This window comes from Ciconia boyciana, chromosome 8 (genome assembly GCF_034638445.1).
Source record: "Ciconia boyciana chromosome 8, ASM3463844v1, whole genome shotgun sequence".
NCBI classification, from domain to species: Eukaryota; Metazoa; Chordata; class Aves; order Ciconiiformes; family Ciconiidae; genus Ciconia; species Ciconia boyciana.
The window spans coordinates 44,435,744-44,441,752 of record NC_132941.1 but is presented as its reverse complement, the minus strand read 5'-3'; positions in this window follow the sequence as shown (position 1 = coordinate 44,441,752).

Here is a 6,009-nt window from a genome sequence, read left to right as displayed (position 1 = left end):
TCCCAGCTTCTCTGGAGCCTGTTGGGAGGTGGTGCCCAGCAAGCAGCTTGTTTCCTCCTGGCCACCTCCCTGGGTCACAGTTTTACTGTGCCCGTTGCTGGAACAGCTCCCTCAGACCAGGTCCTGAGTGGGCAGGCAGGAAAATTCAAATGGATGGAACACGGCATGCAGCTGTTAGGAGGGTACACACAGTAGCACCCAGAGGGGCACACGCAGCTTTTCCTTCCTCCGCAGCCCTGCCCGACTGGTAACTTGCCTCAAACCTGAACACAACTGATGCTTTGCTCAAGTTGGGCTACAAGTCGTGTGCTACAGCCTCAGTTCATCCAGCCCAGCTAGCCTGGCAGCCAGGGACCACAATTCGGTTTAACTGCTCTTTGAAGCCAGTTTATTGGCCAGCTCTTTGCAGCAAAATCAATCATAGCTTTGCACCTGTACAGCACCTAGCACAATGAATTCTTGGTGCTGGTCCAACCTTCTCAGCCACTTTCCATGTCTGTGCCCCAGTGTCAATGCAGTGTACTTAATGGCAGGGGTCGCTCTGCTTGTTTAAGCCTCTGCCCATTGAACTCAGGGCAGAGGACAGAAGGTCCTTGCAGTTACGTAGCAGTTTTATAGCGCTAGCATCTGCAGCCAGGTCAGCCTGGGGATCTGTTGTGGCAGGTGTTAGAGTGGTCAAAGCAGCAGCTACCCCAAAATCTGACACCCTGTCTGTAGGGAAAACACAAATCAAACTGAAGGTGAAGGAAAGGTGAAAGGGTCAAAAAGCATTCACTCACTGTCCTAATCACAACTTTATCTGCTGCAGTGTGGCAGAAGGAGGGAAGTTCTCAAAGGCCCAAGGGAACATGCAACAGGACTCCTCCCTGGCCAGCCAAACTCAAATCTGAGGCTGACTCCAATGCCACCCTAGAAGATGGCCAGATATCATCATGTCCCTCTCTTGAGGGCACAACCTCCAGAGAGGGTGTTGTGGGATGGGACACTCTGGAAATGATGGGCACCATATCCTTCCCTCTCCACGTGAATAGCTGCCTGAATATTGTCTGATCGAGGATCAACATATCTTAGACTGAAACTGCTATTATCTCCCCGCTCTGACAGCTGGAGGCCAGAGGACCTGCTTCAGCTGGCTTTACCTGGTAACATGTAGTAAGTCTTTGGAGTTGGAAGCTTAAGCTGTAATTGCATTAAGCAGCCACATTTATTCCCCAAAAGTGGAACAAGAAACAGCAAATTCCAGTGGCCTAACCATGGGCTCAGAAGCTATAACATATCACCCCAGCTTCTGCTGCAGCCGTGGTACATGCAGTTTTTAGCTTGAGTTCCTCAGCTATAGAACAGGCAGTCAAATACTCACCTAGCACGGAGAGATTGCAAAAACCACCTAAGCAATGAGTGAAGGTTTGCAGAACAAGCAGATTAGTTGCTAGAGCTTTCTTCTTCCCTTCTGCCCCGCTCCAGCAGCCACTAAAGCCCCTGTGGTATCTGCCAGCCATTTGGAAATTCACAGGAGTTTGTCATCGCCACTCTGCCCATCCGCTCCCTGCTCAGGGAAGGGGGTTTTGGGTGCTGGCTTGGCCACTGCACACAGCACAGCTCAGTCCAGGTCAGCCAAGCCTGCCTGCCCTCCGAGGGAAGGGGCTGGAGCCCTCTTCATGCCTTCTTGCCCCTTCCAGTACCAGCTGCGCAGCTCAGGCTCCCACCCAGTCCGATCTGGTGAATTGGACCCTGCTAAGGTGTTATTTATGGAAGCTTGTCACGGAGCTTGAAACCGAGCCAGCCAGGAGCCTTCTGCTTCGCCCAAATGCATCTTAGTGCATTAATAAAGAGCAAACATTGCAATGTGCTTTGCATTTTTACTTACAATCCAGCACTGCATTGTCTGGAGAGAAAAACAATACGGTACGGCCCCGCGCTGCCTGGGGAGAAGAGAGTTCACTCACACGCACTACGGCACTGCGATAGTCAGCCCTCAGACAGCCCAGCACCGCCCTGGCCGCACAGAAAATCCTGCTGATGTGACAGTGCGGCACCAATGCCCCCAGCTCGGCAGCAGTGGGGAAACCTGGGTTGCCTGGACTGCCTGATCCAGAGTGGTGCACAGCTGTGTACAGATCCCGTATGGGCAAGTTGGAGCACTCTGTTTGCAACAAAGGATCCAGGTGTAGGAGCAGGACACAGAACAGTCCCTTATCCCTTTATTCCCAAGATAATGCACTAGTTCTTACACACAGCACGGTACAATAAAACCAAAGATCAGACAAGTACAGTCTGTGCAAATCCCTCACGTTCCTGCTGTCCGGTCAGGAAAGCTGGGCGTTATCCTCACTGCAAAGATGCAACTTTTCAGCAGAGTTTCTCTCTTGAGTATTCTTCCTCAGCCCACAAGGAGCATAGGGAGGGGCTGCAAACTCACTGACAATCATCCCCTCAGGCCTTGCCTAGGTACCTGGTCAGCTCACCCACTTTCATCCAAGACACCTGAGCAGCCAGCTCCTTGCAAAGAGCAGTGTCTCCATGGGGCACACCAACTGCCTTCATTTGGGTCCAGACTGCTCCCTACAAGCCTTTGATGAGACTGTCACAAATCCATGTTGCCAATCACCTCCGCCGCTGCAATCTGCACTGATGGATGGGACCGACTTTGCATGGTCCATTACTCTTGCTCAGCCCCTGCCAGTTCATGGTCATCTGCAGAGCCCAGATACCAGACCCATGGGCACATGCAACACAGAAATTTTCCAGCAGGTTAAATATTCTGAGAGAGATTGAACTTCCATCCCCTCCTCTTGGAGGCTTTTGCTATTTCTCAGAGGCTTAGTAAGGTCTCCAGAAAAAGGGAAGAAAGAGGGAGTTGACTCAGAAGGTACAAGCAGTTGTCGCGGCTAGAAACTACTTGCAGCCACTCTCCCCAGAACTGAGCATCCCAAAAACGCTACTGCATGCTGAACACAGTGGTTCTAAGCAGCTGCTCCTTTCCAGAGCAAGCTCAGGTAGAGGCTAGCCCAAAGCCAGCTGAAGGCTCTCCAAAGGAAAACTGATGTGCTGCATCTGGTGCAACCTGCACTTGAGCCAGGACCTACAACTGCAGCAACAGAGCTAAACTGAGACACTCAAAAATATTAAAACCCTTCTCTGGAAACTATACAAAGCACAATATTGAAGCTGCAGAGCGGCCTCCTTAGGCTAAAATACCCCGCCAGCTGTTCTACTTAGCCCATGTCTCAGGAACACTCCTGCACTTCCCGGTGACATGAAACTCTCCCAATGAACATCCCAATGTAATGTTTTCCATTGCCTCTTCTTGGCCGAGGCAAGCCATGCCTTTTTGGCAGGAGCAAACCGGGCTCAGTTAGTCATATCTTCATCACCTCTTGGCTAGACTACAGCTACGTGATACACCTGGGCATGAAGCCCACAGCACTTGGCAAATACCAACCAGAAGAGCATGCTGCAGTGGGAGCCCTGGCTACCACAAACGCATCAAACCTACCCTCTGCTCCCTAGGCCACTTTTTGGCTTGGAAGCTAAGCCAAATTCAAGCCTGAGTTCTGATCTTCAAGGCATTTGATGGCATGGACCCAGCATGACTAAAAGATCAGTTGAGACACAAAGATGGAAACCATGATCAACAACCAACAGCTCCGCCACTCTCCAAGAGCAGTGGACCCATCCAGCATGAGGACCAGGTTTGTCTGTGACAGACAGGGTTTTCTCTGAGAACAAGCTCTTCCTGGCTGGTGAAAAATGAAGTATGTCTAAGATGCTGAGTAATTCCCTCCTTTTGCATATCTCATCTCTCTGCCAAGATGTGAGTCAGGTTCACTCTGGGTTTAGTTTGCTTTTGCTTTTTTTTTTTCCCTGTTCATTTTTATTTTATATAAGATAGTAACATCCGTCTCCTGAACCCAGGTGAAGTCTTGGTCTCTTCCCCAGCAGTGAATTCTCCAGCTGGCAAGACAAGACACGCTACTACGAAGTCTTGGCACTAACCAGCAAGATCTGCTACTGCATTTCAACTACAAATGCTAGAGCGCTCCCTCCCAAAGAGACCCTTCAGGGGTCAGTCCAGCAGTTGCACCGAGGTTGTCCTCATGAAAGACTCCTAGTGCAGGTCCCTGGATGGTCTAATCCAGCAGTCTTCATACTGCGCTCCACAGGGAGCAAGCTTGTGACATAGCGCCAGTTCATATTTCCAATTGCCCAAGGGAAATAGCTAAAAATACCTTTGTTTCATTATTACTTGAAAGTGTAAGTACTAACTGTATTTTCTGTGGGTTACTGATGGTGAAAGGTTTGGAGGGAGAGGGAGGCAATTCAAAATACGGTGCCTTCATTGCTGCAGACCTTGAGCAGGGTTTTCAGCTTCCCTGCGGCATGTGGTGATAGAGACAGACTGCCCCGTGGAAAGTGCTAGTGCTGCTATACTGTGTCTGCTTCTCTTGATGGAGACAAGCCTATGCCCGGATGGATTAAAATCTGGAAAAAGATGTGCTCTAGCTTGCTGGCATTTTTGGCAGGCAAAAAAGCAGTAAGGCAAACACAAACTCCAGATTACTACCATTAAAAAAACACGGTAATTTCTTATAAGCATGTCAACATTGTGACTCCTTTTAAACTCTCCACATTTCTACTGAATTAACATGTTTGTGTGTGTTTTTGAACAGTAATCCATAATGCCTGGGTCCACTTAACCTCTCTTTATATCCTGTGCTGCTTCATGTGCATTCGTCTTCCCATACATATCTATATGCCACGTTATGCATTTAGCAGGCTCCCTAAATATGGCTCATAAATCACCCAGGGTTAAAATTCACTCCTATTCTCACAACATTATTTCCTAATCTCTAAAACATGTCAGTGGAAGAGCTTGAGGGTGACCTTTGGCATCATAAATCGGCAAGCCGGTTGACATGGAAATGACCTCAAGAAAATCAGCCCATAGAATCACGCATCCAGCTCCGTAAGAGCCTGGCAGGGATAAACCTCTCCCCTGGGCTCAGGCATCCCAGGGCAGGAGGGAGAGGCTAAGCCCGACTGCTGCAAACCTCTCCCTGTGAGCACTGGGAGAGAGGGGACGTGTCCGCTTGGAGTGCAATGTGTGTGCAAACACGTCCAAGGCTTGCTGTCGCGGGGACGAGCATTTGGGGACATTTCAGGGAGGGGTCGCACCCTGCACCACTGCACCAGGATTTTGCCATGAACTTCGGCAGGAGCCAGGCTGGAGCCAAAACTACAAGAAGCATGTGGGTTCCCAGAGAGCCGTCAGCGGGCGGGAGCGCGGTGTTTCCCGCATAGCCTGCGGCCCCCGTGTCCCGGGAAAAGCGGCACGGTATTGCCAGAGGAGCGCTTCTCGGTACGGCCGAGAGCCGGAACAGTGCGTGCCGTAATTAGCCTGCAATTAGCATCCCCTGTAACTGCTGCTCCATCGGGCAGGGGAACGCTTCCAGCAGCCGACTACGGACTTGGCTCCCCCCAGAAAACTCTGCCCGGCTGGTGGCTCTAACCGTAAAGCCCGAACAGGCTCGCCGCGCCGGTACTGAGCGGAACGGGTGCCCAGCACGGGCTCCAGGCTACCGGATCGCCAAGCAGCGAACAACGCACGCAGGCAACGGTAACGGCAGCGATAACAACAATACCTAAGTGTACATATATATACACACACAGAGACACCCCCTGGCAGAGCAGGGAGCCCAGCGCCCGGGAAACGCCCCCCGCCCGCCGCCCCGCCGCTCACCCTGCTCCGGCGCGGCCGAGGCGGCGGCCCCGCAGCGGCGGGACGGGGGCGGGGCCAGCGCGGCGGGGGCGGGGCCTGCCGCCCTCCGCGGCGAGCCCGGGGGCCGGGGTGCGGCGGGATGTAAATGAGGCGCGGGGCGATTGGGCGGTGGGAGCGCTGGGCGGGGCGCGGGGCGGGGCCGGGGCGGGCGGTGCTGGACGGGGCGGGCGGCGGCGGGCGCGCAGCTGGAATGGGGCGGGCGGGAGCGGGGCGCCCGGTGCAGCTGGCGG